The sequence below is a fragment of the Erpetoichthys calabaricus genome, chromosome 4 (genome assembly GCF_900747795.2).
Source record: "Erpetoichthys calabaricus chromosome 4, fErpCal1.3, whole genome shotgun sequence".
Taxonomy (NCBI): Eukaryota; Metazoa; Chordata; class Cladistia; order Polypteriformes; family Polypteridae; genus Erpetoichthys; species Erpetoichthys calabaricus.
Window position 1 is genome coordinate 182,118,214 of NC_041397.2, and position 14,438 is coordinate 182,132,651.

Below are 14,438 nucleotides of genomic sequence, written 5' to 3' on the forward strand. Positions count from 1 at the left end.
ACAAAGGATTACAGCAGTGTTTTTCAACCAGTATGCCATGGCACAGTGGTGCCCCTTGAGAGCTACCCAGGTGTACCATGGAAATAATAGTGTAGCACATTTGGGTCTTAACCTGAGAGCGACAACGTCCTCAGGTGGTCAAGACTTGTTAGATGATTCAAGTCTACCTGGAGAAAGCATAAAAGCAGCTCTGTGATTGCTATGTTGTAGACACAGTACTTAAAGCATTTTAGACACATCTCCAGGCTGCTAGAGTTTATCTGCCCTGGGTGTGTGGTCACGTAGGTCTGCATCTTAAACTAGTCACACACTCAACACCAGAACAAAAGCCATTAAAACAGATCAGGCGTGCATATAAAGTATAAGCAATAGAAAAACCATGGGGGATATTTTCTCTGTTTTCACAATGCCCTGCCTTATTCGTATAATACATGGAGATCTAGCTGACCATCACAACCATTTTTGTTGGTGTCTGCCAGCCGAAAGTGTTTACCTCCATTTCTCACAACCACCAAGTAATGTTTAGCCCCTGCTCAACCAGGCAGATTGACCCACTGCTCTTTCTCGCAATATACTGTCAGCAAAAAGTGTACCTTACAATTATCCATGCTAAACTTCATTACTCAGGGAGCACTAACTCTCACATAACAATTCATATTTTACCCATGTCCTTTTCCCTCTTCTCTTCTGCTCTGTTGTTTTTGTTGGTGGCAGGTAGACCTAGGTTGTTTGTAGTGATGGTATGAAAAATTGTATTCTCATGTTTTCTTGGAGAAATAAATAACAAATCCTGAGATGATGGTCATGATTGGGGGCTCACCTTGAAAAAAAAACAAAACAATATCATAATGTAGCAGAAAAAAATCTCAAATTACTTGTGTGGCATAATCCCAATATCAGGAATGTCAGGTCCCAAATGCGTAATTTTTCTGAATTATTGTTTCCTTTAAATCCTCTTATTGCATGGCAGAGAACCATGCTAAAACAAGATTGAGCTTTTGAATTGAAGTCCTGCTTTCATCCTTATTCATTGTTCAAGAGAATTGCTTACTGATTGGCTACCCTAATGCTTCACACACCCCTGAACTGCAGTACTTTGGGGTCAGTCAATGGCAGTTTGTAAACCGTCAATGATTTGGCCTTCTGCTTCTTGAGGCATCTCAGTTATGCACTACTACTCATACTTTTCAATGATAATGTTTTCACTCAACATTTTTTTAATTTAATCCTTTTAGACCACACTTTGTATTGATGACATCACATGAAGCACCCTGATGGGTGGCAAATGAGTTCTTGCTGAGTAGAACTCCTTTCTGCTCATTAGATGAGCATTATGGAAAGTGTTCTGGAGTTTCTGGCCACAGGAAGGGGCAGCATTCCTAAACATCTGTTAAACTCCTTATGCTGCAGTTGCTGGAGCAACTTTTCTTGTTAGCTCTATTATCAACAGCCCAGTTTTGTTTTTATTTTATTGGGGGAGTAGACGTGATGGCTATTTCAGGAAATGGATGATGCTCTGCCCCCAACCCTTTCACTTTGCAAAATTTATGCCTCAGTCACTCCTATCTGTGACTGTTGCTATGAAACATTAATTATGCAGCACTAATATAATGGGAGGAGAAAAGGAAATAAAAAGGAGAAGCTCAGATGGTGGCATTGCTTGAGCATTGTGTACCTTTGTGCTTCTGCAACAGTCACCATTCTAGTTTTCTGTTGGTAATGGGTAATTCTTTTGATTTTCACTTTTATGGTTTTATGCCATTTTCAGATTTGTGATTTTTATCTAGTGTTTTGGATACTTTTACATCTGATTGCTTGCCTCATGCTCTAATATATTGGTTGTGCTTTAAAATACTGCTTACAAGTTTAAGGATTTCATTAAAATATATTTTTTGCCAATACATTTTCATCTTTCAGATTTTCACTTGCAGCTGTGCTTAGTAGGGTGCTGTGATACTGTGGATGTATGTATTCACCATATATCTAACATGGATCACCTTCTCTGCAAATTAATTTGCACTAATTCATTACTACTGAATGTCCATAGTCCATTGTATTGTCTGAGTTTTAATAATTCTGTCAGATACATGATACATGTTCCTATTTGACATATATTTACTTTTAATTTGATATCAGTTACATTTTTGTTGATATTTATTTATTTGTTTTTTTGTGGTATTGTTCTACCATGTTGTACAGTCATGGCCAAAAGTTTTGAGAATGACACAAATATTAATTTTCACAAAGTTTACTGCCTCAGTTTTTATGATGGAAATTTGCATATACTCTAGAATGCTATGAAGAGTGATCAGATGAATTGCAGTTAATTTCAAAGTCCCTCTTTGCCATGAAAATTAACCTAATCCCAAAAAAATCCATTTCCACTTCTGTTGTGAAGAAGGCTTCAGGATGCCCTAGAAAGTCCAGCAAGCTCCAGGACTGTCTGCTAAAGTTGATTCAGCTTCAGGATCGGGGCACCACCAGTGCAGAGCTTGCTCAGGAATAGCAGAGGGCTGGTTTGAGTGCATCTGCATGCACAATGAGGCGAAGAATTTTGGAGGATGGCCTGGTGTCAAGAAGGGCAGCAAAGAAGCCACTGCTCTCCAAGAATAACATCAGGGATAGACTGATATTCTGAAAAAGGTACAGGGATTGCACTTGAAGGACTGAGGTAAAGTAATTTTCTCTGAAGAATCCTCTTTCCGATTGTTTGGGGCATCTGGAAAAAGATTGTCTGGAGAAGTAAAGGTGAGTGCTACCATCAGTCCTGTGTCATGCCAACAGTAAAGCATCCTGAGACCATTTATGTGTGGGGTTGCTTCTCAGCCAAGGGAGTGGGCTCACTCACAATTTTACCTAAGAACACAGCCATGAATAAAGAATGGTACCAAAACATCCTCTGTGAGCAACTTCTCCCAACCATCCAAGAACAGTTTAGTGACTAACAATGCCTTTTCCAGCATGATGGAGCACCGTGCCATAAGGTAAAAGTGATAACGAAGTGGCTCAGGGAACAAAACATTGAAATTTTGGGTCCATGGTCAGGAAACTCCCCAGAACTTAATCCCATTGAGAACTTGTGGTTAATCCTCAAGAGGCGGGTAGACAAACAAAAACCCACAAAATTTGACACGCTCCAAGCATTTAGTATGCAAGAATGGGTTTCCATCAGTCAGGAAGTGTCCCAGAAGTTGATTGACAGTATGCCAGGGTGAATTGTAGAGGTCTTGAAAAGAAGGGCCAACACTGCAAATATTGACTCTTTGAATAAACCTAATGTAATTGTCAATAAAAGCCTTTGAAACTTATGAAATGCTTGTAAGTATACTTCAATATACCATAGAAACATCTGACAAAAAGATCTAAAAACACTGAAGCAGCAAACTTTGTGAAAATCAATATTTGTGTCTTTCTCAAACGTTTTGGCCATGACTGTATATTGTTACTGTATGTTTCTGCACAAGTCAGATTAAGCTATTCTTTTCATGTAATGGCAATAAAGAAATTGTAATTGAGAATGGATAGTGACACTTGAACACATTACTTATGCTTCCAAAAGTGCTCACTATTGCCTTAAATAATGCTACGTCTTGGGAGTGCATGTCAATGATGATAGTTCTGAACATTACAGCTATATAATGTGTAATAAGCAACACACATGCAAAAAATTAAATATAAATACATTATGACATAATTAAACTGTGAAACACCTGTGTGTGTGTTGCCTGTTGGTAATCAGATATAGACAATTAGAAGCCAGAAAAGTTTTAGACTGCACTATTAATCACATTTTAGTATGAGGGATAAAACATATTTTTAAACCATAGTAGTCCTGCTTTCTATCGGCTTGGAATGAAGGTTGTGTGAAGGCACTGTTTTTACAGGTTAATGAGAAACATCTGTTATGAGGTAAATGTGATCAATAGGTTTTTGAGCGAAAGTGTGTATTAATAATTGATGCCAACTAAGTAGACCAAAGTAACTAAAAAAAACATTTGGGTGGGACTGTTGTTTGTCTTAGCTCTGAACTGCTCCCCACCTTATTTGTTCTGTAATTGTCTTTACATTCTTGTATGTTGTGTCTTATTTAGATGTGTCTAATTATTAAATACTTTATCACTGGAAAAAATGTTTTGGTAGAAGCTATCTCTTGCTGATGTTTCTCTGAGTATGCAGACACAGCTCTCAATGTAATTATACAGGGACAAAATAGCCCTTTAAAGAGACCCCGGAATCCTGTACTCTGGCAGCACCCCCACAGAATCTCTCAAGGAACACAGACAAACACATTTTCTAAGTCCACAAAACACATGTGGACTGACTGGGCATAAACCCATGCGGTATTGCTTCCTACAGGATCATCATGAGGGTAAAGAGCTAGTCCACTGTTCCACAGCCACATTGCTTCTCCAGGATCTCAGTTTCAAAGACTGGGCAGAGTCTCCTTTTTAGAACCCTGGCACAAGCTTTCCCTAGGAAACTGAAAAGTGTGATCCCCAGATAGCTGAAACACACCCTCCAGATCCCCTTTTTATAAATGGGGACGACCATCCTAGTATTTCACTCCAGAGGCACTGCTGTCGACTACAACGTAACATTGAAAAGGCATGTCAGTCATGACAGCCCAACAATGCTCAGAGTCTTCAACATTTTTGGACAGATTTCATATACCCCGAGGCCTTGCTACTGTGGAGTTGCTTAACTACCTCATTGACCTCCCTTATAAAAATTGGCATTGGTCCCCTTTCAGATGCTGGCTCTGCCTCCTCCACACCGGGCGTGCCCGGTTCAAAAGTTCCTCAAAGTGATCCTTCCACTGCCAGACTACACCATGTATGCAAGTCAGCATTTCTCCAAACTTGCTGCAGACAGCCTGGGTGAAGCCCTACCTTCCCCTTCTGAAATGCCAGATGGTTTGCCAGAACCTCTTTGAGCCCAATCAATAGTCACTTTCCATGGTCTCTTGGAACTCCTCCCATATCCAGGTTTTTACTTCTCTGACCACCAAGGCCACAGCCCTTTAAGCCTGTTGGTACCCCTCTGCTGCTTCGGAAGTCTCCTGTGCTAACCATACATGGAAGGTCTCCTTCTTCAGCCTGATGGCATCCCTCAACTTTGGTGTTCACCACTGGATCTTTGGGTTGCCATCTTGAGAGGCAAGAATGTGGGAAAAACTCTTTTGGAGGTTGGAGATGAAAGTCTCCTAGAGAGGGGCCTTCCCCAGATGTTACCAGTCCACCCTCACTACTTATGTGGGATTTCCAGGTCTATCCAGGCACCTCCTGCACCATCTGACCCAACTCATTTCCGGGTGGTGATCAGTTCACAGCTCTGCCTCTCTGTTCACCCAAGTGAGCAGAATATACAAATATGATGATATGATTATAAAATCAATCATGGACCTTGGGCCAAAGGTGCTCCAGTACCAAGTACACTTATGACCTACCTTATGTTTGAACATGGTGTTTGTTTGGAAAAATGTCTAGCACAGAAGTCCAATAATAAAACACTGCTCGGGTTTAGATCAGGCAGACTGTTCCTCCCAATCATACCTCTCCAGGAATCTCTATAATTTCTCACTTGGGTGCTGAACTCATCCAGCAGAACTATGGAGCACTCAAGCTGGGACTGTTTCCAGGATCCCCCACACCAAGCACTCCAATAAGCCATGGTACTCCAAGCTGCTATTGGGTGCATAAGCACTTATGGCAGTCAGAGTTCTCCCCTCTGCAACCTACAGCTGCACAGAGGCAGGCCATCCTTTCTTCAACATGGTATCATCCAGACAGGGGCTCAATAAGAAGCCCAGTCCCACCTGACACTTTCTCACTGGGAAACTCCAGGATAAAGGAGAGTCTAGACTCTTTTGATAGGTTTGGTTCCAGAACCCAGAATGTAGGTGCACGTTGATCCCAGCTATTTCTAGTTGGTACCAAGAGAGGTGACATTCCACCTCCCAAAAGTCAGTTTATGTTTCTGGACTCCAGTCCGCCAAGACATCTGCCCTTGATTACCACCCAGGTCATAACGCAACCAGCCTCTATTCCTCCTACAGGTGGTATGCCCACAGAAGGGCTGTCCCATGTCGCAGGCTTATACTGTGTCTGACCAGGCCCTGTGGCATGCCTGATGCTAGGTGTGCAGAGGCCCCAGTAATCTCATACCAGGTGGCTTAGTAGAACTGCATTATTAGGGGCTGTGAATCACCAAAGTAACTATTGGACCCTTCATCTGGGACCAATTTGTTTTGTGAGGTCCTAACAGGAACTTTTGCTCTGGACAACATTACTCCTGGTGTCACAGGGGTACACAAACCTCACCACAACTTATATAATCTAAGTGAGAGCTGTATCCCCATACTCGGAAAAACATCAGCATCATTCTCAGTGGGTGTGGGAGTCCACCAGGTCTGTGCTTTTTCTCCTAGCTAGCCAGTTTGTGATTTTCATGGACAGAATATGAATGTGCAACTGGGGAGGGTGTCCAGTTTGGTGGCCTTAGGATTGCTTCATTGCTTTTTCCAGATGACGTGGTCCTGTTGGCTTCCTCAGTCTGTGATTTAGAATGGTTTACAACTGATTGTGAAGTGGCAGGGATGAGGATCAGCATCTCCAAATATGAAGCCATGGTCTACTGTAGGAGAAAGGTGGACTGTACTCTTCAGGTATGAGGCGAGTTACTACCTTGAGTGAATGAGTTTAAATATCTCTGGGTCTTGTTCATGAGTGAGTGGAAAATTGATTTTGAGATTGACAGACAAGTCCATAGTGGTGAAGAAGGAACTGAGCCAGAAGGCAAAGTATTTGATTTACCAGTTGATCAACATCCCTACCTTCACTTATGGTCATGAGCTTTGGGTAATAACCAAAAAGGACAAGATCATGAGTGCAAATTGCTGAAATGAGCTTTCTGTACAGGGTGGTTGGGCTGTCCCTTAAAAACAGGGTGAAAAGCACAGATATCCAGGAAATCAGAGCTCTGATCCTCCGCATTGAGAAAAGCCAATTTAGGTGGTTTGGGAATCTGATACGGATGTCTCTCGGACACTTTCCCATATAGGTTTCATGGACATGACCAACTGGATTATATCTCGCAGATGGCCTGGGATCTGCTTCAGATCCCACAGCATGAGTTGGTAAGTGTGGCTAGGGAAAGAAATGTATGGGCCTCACTGCTAAGATTGTTGCCCCCATGACCCAGCCTTAATAAGCAGTGGAAAATAAATGAATAAACATCTCTCAGGTCAACTGAATTAGTCTTTAAAGTAGCTGGAAATTTCGCTGCAGTTGCAGTAGCAGACCATCAAATTTTAACACAGTTATGAAGATTAACATGTATCATATCATATTCATACTTTTAGAAGCAAATAGGCAGCCAGTTACCCTTTTTTAGCAAGACTTTTCCTGTTACCTTTGCCATAAAAAAGAACATCTGTAGTGATTTGCAGTTCCATACATGGCAGACATGTACGAAGCCTCCAAAAACCTCCACAAAAGGCAGGCTAGAACCTTCACAGGCAATCCCTGAAGAAGCTTAGTCCAGCCTACTCAGAACTACTATGTGCTGGTTTCTGGCTTAGTGTTTCATTATGAAAAATTGATCAAAAAGGTACTTTAACCTCTAAGGTTCTTTAATATTGGTGAACAAGATTATACTGGAAATGCATAAACTGTTGATTTGCGCGTACATCTTTCAATACTTAACTATTTTATATTCACTTAGCACATATGACCTCAAATACAAAGCAAGAAAACCTCAACACTGGCCAAGGCTGGCTACCTCAGTTTGGATACCTTACCAGGGGCTAGAAGCCACTCACAAGTCATCCCTGATGGGGTTCACAGATGCGTGGATCTGTCCTTAGATTGCTTCTCTTGAAAGGGCTACACTTCAGAATACCTTCATAAAAGCTAAGAGCTGCCACAGGGGCTACTCTCACTGGATTTTTTACATGCAGATAAAGTAGCTGCTTTTGCCACTCAGTTGTGAACCCAATAAGGAGCATCGGCATTGGCCTGGAGAGAACCCTGGCAATAAACAACAGTAAGCCTATAAGGTGGGAGGTCCAAGAACCACCTTGTGACTTCAGGGTTAGACTTGCACACCACCATCCACTGTAAAGCTGTGTGATCGGTGACCAAGGTAAACTAGAAGGTAATAACTCAGCAGTGTAACTGCCCATTTAATTGCCCGAGCCTCTTGTTCCACTGCAGCATACCTGCCATATCACATGATTTGGGGCCTGCTTCTTTGTTAAATTAGTCAATGGCACCGTTCTTTCAGAGAAGTGGGGCACAAAACGACGGTAGTATCCCATCAATCCAACAAAAGCTGGGACCTGCCACTTGGTTTTTGGACACAACCAATATTAAATAGCATCAACTTTGGAGCACTGTGGCCTTACCGTGCCTCTGCCTACCAGGTAGCCTAAATGTTTGGCCTCGCTTAATCCAAAGAAACACTTCTTGGGTTTAATCCAGAGACCGGCCCACCGAGTATAGGAAGCACAGCTCAGACCTGCTCTAGGTGTTTGTTCCATGTTTCGGAATAGATGACAACGTTGTCCAGATAGACAGCACTGTAGGAGTTGTGGGGATGTAGGACTTTGTCCACTAGACGCTGGAAGGTGACTGGAGCCCTGTGCAACCAAAATAGAAGAATATGATATTGCCAGTAGTTTTCACAGTAGAAAAGTGGCGGTCTCACAGATATCTACTTTGTTTGTGCAGGGGTAAGAACTTCTGCTTCACTATCAAGACGTTGCTGATTTGATCCCCGGTCCTCCCTGCATTTAGTGCTTTGAGTGATGGGCTGGTATTATTGTTACTATTATATAATAAAAACATACATTTAATTTGAGTATCTAACAAATGAATGAAACAAGTGTGCTTTTATTCAAGAATAAAACCTAAAAACACAAAACGTTATTGTGGAAATCTTTTTAGGGAAAAGAGAAAATGATGTTAAAAAAACTGGTCAAAGCCAATAAACATTTGACTATGATCTAAATTCTTCTTGCTTTAAAAATTTCTTTTTGAAAAAAGGTTTTTTTTATCCACCAAGAGATATTAACAGTACTGGATGTAATCATTTTTTACTGGAAGGTCAGCAGACAACACCAATTGAATTGAAAAAAATAATGCGCTGACAACAGGAGAATGCATCTTAACAATATTTTAAACTCAGAATTGCAATGTGAAAACAACAAAATATAATGATAAGGTAAAACAACCAACCTCAAAACCTAAACAGGAATACGATAGTAGAAATAAAAATAAAAAATCAGATGATTTAAAACCTTAGGAAAATATCATAAACAAAATTTATTATGTCCAAAGAATTGCCAAAATACACATAACCATAACACCAATATACAATTCCAAAAATCAAGTCAAAAAAAGCATGGTAAATATTTTTAAGTGCTTTACAGAAAAGAAAATCACTACCACTACAAAAAGCATTTTTGCTTGTTATCCAGAATCTTGGACAACCAGGAAGTGCGTAAAACTGACCTTTATACTGTTATAATTGTAACATTATCTATCACAACTTCTGACTGTCACAACATAGCAACACAGCTAAACAAAGATAGTGACATGCCAAGACATGAAAAAATTATGAAAAATTGATATCTCATAATTATGAGAACTGCCAAAATAGTACAATAATTGTATTTATCACAAATCTTTTGGATAAAAAAAATGAAGAAAATGCATAAAGTAGAACCACAGGAAAATTGAAAGGTGTTCAACATTATGACGGCATGGTGCTTGCACAATTGTGAGCCATTGTTCTTTCATGAGTATATTTGAGTAAGCCATTATTTGATGTAGGTTAAATCAACTGGGGGCAACTTGGTGTTTACTTTTTCTTTTACATTTTCTGCTTCCTTATAATAGCCTTGTTCATTTCTTCTATGTGAATGTATGCAGTGAGTCACACACTGTCATGTGGGTCTTTTTAAATGTACTTGACATTTTACAAAGGGAGTACCATACTACCATCTTATATAGCCAAGTTTATATGAAAAACTATATAACATTATATTAAAATTAGAGGTTTTGTTCAAGAGGAATTATACTGTTATTTCATTTTCATTTATCTACTGTACAGTGTACATCTATTGAATAGAATCTTACTTGGTTTTGTTAAAAATGTTTCTTCATCAACTAATTATGAGTTTTGAGTCATAATTAACACTCAGTATCTGTGAGGCACAACTAAACATATTAAACAGCTTTAAGGGAGCAGTTATGCTGTCTTTCCATAAACTCTAGGAATCACAAACTGGGTTACATTTTGTTTTTCCTTGTATACTAAAGGTGATTTTCCCACATAATGATTACATCAAGCATAAGCTATAGATATTCACAAATGTACCATAGAAGATATAAAGAGAAATACTTGTTCATATTTTTTGCTGCTTTTTATTCTGTTGTTTTAGTTTTTCTATTTTGCATTGCAAGGCGCATTGAACACTATCATTAGCTCCAACCACAATAAGTACATACTTTTTGGTTCAGTGCATTTTATTATTTTCCCAATAAAATATGTGCCAGACATATAGTAGCAAAACCAATCCAAATAACCAAAGTGAGTGTTTAAAAAATAAAATCATAACACAAACAGTTTAATTATAAACTTTTTGCTTTCAAAAACCAGTCACCAACTACAATGTTCCTACAGTTTTGCTGAATGTGTTTTTGTCACCCTAGTTGCCAAATGCAGATCCACAAGGACCTTTGGGATCCTTCAGAAAAAAGGTAGGGTTAGGTAATGGGAAACTAGTTTAGCCAAGTTCTGGTGGAAAAACAGTGTAATAATCAAAAATGAATAATATTTCTCAAATACATTATGCGTTGTGGTGGATTGCCGGCTTCTTACTCCGGCCCTCACCCCCAGGCCGCCAGGAGGAGCTCTCCAGACAGCATAAACGTGCCCCGAGTTCCAGCAGGGCCTCATGGACTATGTAGTTTCTACACACAACCCTGCTGGATACCTTGGGGGCCACCAGGCGTCGCCGTAGGGGGGCTCGTGGGCTCTTATGTGCCCTATAACCCGGGAGTACGTCATGGTCACGTGACAGGAAGAAACGAAGTGTTCCCGGGGTGAAGAAAAGGACTGTTTACCCTGACCCGGAAGGAATAAGGAACTGTGGACTGTTGGACAGGAACACCTCCGGGTCAGGGTGTATAAAAGGACTATGGGCAAGCCCAGACATTGAGCTGAGCTGGGAGGTAGGAGGGCGAAGTGTCTGGGCGAGGAGGAAAGAGTTTTGTATTAGTGAGTTTATTTATGAATAGTGTCGAGTGGAGGGTGCATTGTGCATGGTATAGAAGTACAATAAAGGAAAATTGTACATTCATCTGGTGTCTGGAGTGGTACCTGAGGGCCCAAGAGGTGGACATAGACCTTATCTGCTACACTGGCGTATTCGGCAGGATTCTCTGGCCGTCTGTTGGCAGGGGACCTGATTTACAAACAAGTATTGAGTATGCAGACGACCCCAAGAAGGTTCCGCTTCCATACACGAAGGTGAAAACACCACCCACAATAAAAGTGCTGCAACCGTGAGCCTTAATATATGGCAGACCACGATGGGGAAGAAATCTGGGAAGAAGATTGGAACTACCCAGAAGACTTCAGTCCCAGATGGGCTGGAAACGCTGTGGACTTACCTGACAGGCGGTGAGGACGACTGGGCACGGTTTAAAGCCGAGCAAACCCGAGCGGGGAGACAACCGGAACGTTGTAGAATCGCAACTCCCGAAGACTATTACAGGGAGTTGGAAAGGGATCGTCTATGTTCCGAGGTAGGTGCTGAGAAAGCACTCGAACTGCCGGAGACTTTTATTTCTTGCTTTGCAGAGGCCTGTCTGCACGAAGTGGACGGAGAATCGGATGCCTGCCTCAGACCTAGGCAAGATGGCCACAACAAGAAGAAGCCGGGCCAGTCTAGGAGTCTGCAGAGGGGAAGCCCATACGCCGAAAACCACCACGTGACCTCACGTGATGGATGCTGGGACGGAGGAGGTCACCTGGTATCCTTCGGTGAGGTCAGTTATTCCCCGACGGTTCGGAGCTCCCTGAAAAGGAAGGGGGAGGCGAGCGGAGCAGCGCTGCAATTAAATAAAAAAAAAGAGGAGCGGGAGGTGACTGAACGGTCTGCTGACAAATTAAAAGAGGCAGATCGCAGTCAGCCGCTGGAGGCTACCCGTTCCTCTTCGGACTCTATTTCCCAGAAGCTTTTGCGCAACCCAGCCGAGCACGTGCCAGGAACGGATGCGCTCATTGGTTCCCGGCCGGCAGGTAAGGAAAATAAGGAAGTGAACTTACCTCCGGCCGAACTAAATAACTATATGGCTGTGCGGGATCTTGAGGAGGTGCTCGAGCCTGTACTCGGTTTCTTTCAGGGGATCGAGGACTTGAGGAAACGTGTAGAGGAGCTGGGAGTTACAGTCAAAGCGCCGCTGGTTAAACTTCAGGAGTACCTGTGGCGATTAGGCTGAGAAGCCCCGGTCTCGCGTGATGCAGTGGTACAGGTAAGCCCAAACCATACCGAATATAATAAGGGGACACAGTGCGATCCGGCACCGCAATTAATAAGTAGCAGGTGTCAAAACACTGTGAACCCAACAGTAGAGTGTGGCACAATAACCGAGTGGTCGGGGGGAGGATTGGACGAGCCGGGGCATGTGTGTGACGCGGCCTACCGAAGTGTTCCGGACCTCAAGACCCTGACCCGCGTGATGAGGGAGTTGTCGCTGGTTACCGGAGGGGTGGGGGAAGTGCCAATCTCCCCGGTACAGCTAAACAGTGCTGTTACCCGGAGCGATGCGGTGCTAATGACGCCGCCTCCGAAACAACATAGGACAACAGGCGTGCAAACAGCAAAGAGGCTCTCTCTTCTCCACAGAGAGCCTCAAGCTGAGCACAAGCCCCAGAATAAGCAGGAGATCCCCAAAATAAAACGTGGGTCTCCTGACAAGGTGGGGAAAGGGGCTGAGAGCAGCAAAGCCGCCATAAACCCCTCCTTGGCGGAGGAAAGGGTGGAGCTAACAGAATTCCCAAGATGTTTCAGGTCCCAGGGAAGAAGACAACTGGGAGGACGAAGGCGTTGTTACCACTGCCATCAGCCGGGCCACGTTTGGCTTAGTTGTCCTCGGAGGACAAGGGAACAGAGGGACAGACGATACACCGTTCCCCCTAGGTTCTCTGGGGGGTCTAGACAGCACAGCCGAGGCCCGACTGACGTGTCCTCCTGGAGGAGGATGTCCCTCGCGGGGATCGACGCTCCGCCCCAGTTGTCGTCGCTAAGGGGGGGGGAACTGTGGTGGATTGCCGGCTTCTTACTCCGGCCCTCACCCCCAGGCCGCCAGGAGGAGCTCTCCGGACAGCATAAACGTGCCCCGAGTTCCAGCAGGGCCTCATGGACTAAGTAGTTTCTACACACAACCCTGCTGGATACCTTGGGGGCCACCAGGCGTCGCTGTAGGGGGGCTCGTGGGCTCTTATGTGCCCTATAACCCGGGAGTATGTCATGGTCACGTGACAGGAAGAAACGACGTGCTCCCGGGGTGAAGAAAAGGACTGTTTACCCTGACCCGGAAGGAATAAGGAACTGTGGACTGTTGGACAGGAACACCTCCGGGTCAGGGTGTACAAAAGGACTATGGGAAAGCCCAGACATTGAGCTGAGCTGGGAGGTAGGAGGGCGAAGTGTCTGGGCGAGGAGGAAAGAGTTTTGTATTAGTGAGTTTATTTATGAATAGTGTGGAGTGGAGGGTGCTTTGTGCACGGTATAGAAATACAATAAAGGAAAATTGTACATTCATCTGGTGTCTGGAGTGGTACCTGAGGGTCCAAGAGGTGGACAAAGACCTTATCTGCTACAGTGTACAGCAAGTTCACGGTAAATGTGATGTATTGCTATTATCCCTATTGATTCATACACAACAGTATATCTGAATGTTTCAGTTTTGTAAAGAATAGTTTTGATGGCAGTTTGTATGTTTTTCTGGTACAGTCATTTTAAATCTACTCTCTCTATATAAAATCCTATCCTAAAAGTGCAACGATTTTGTGCACCGATTTTATGTGACGTTTTTATGTCATTTTTTTTGTCACGCTTTAAATCAGGCTTATTTTAAAACCTACATATATATGTTTGGTATCATTCTTTTCAGAATTTATCGAACTTTAATGTGATGTTGTTAGATGTATGCCTGGGGCCGGAAATAAAAGATAAAGACTAGGACAGCTGCTGTAAAGGGTTTTAAACGTTTGAATCGCCGCACGAGATGCAGATCACGTGGCACGGCAGCAGCAGCAAGCCAGCAGCTGATCGAACATGGAGGAAGTAAAAAAAAAAAGAAACTACATTTGTTTCCCATTGTATCACCGTTTAAGAGGGGGTTTTGGAGGAGCGACTGTGTCTC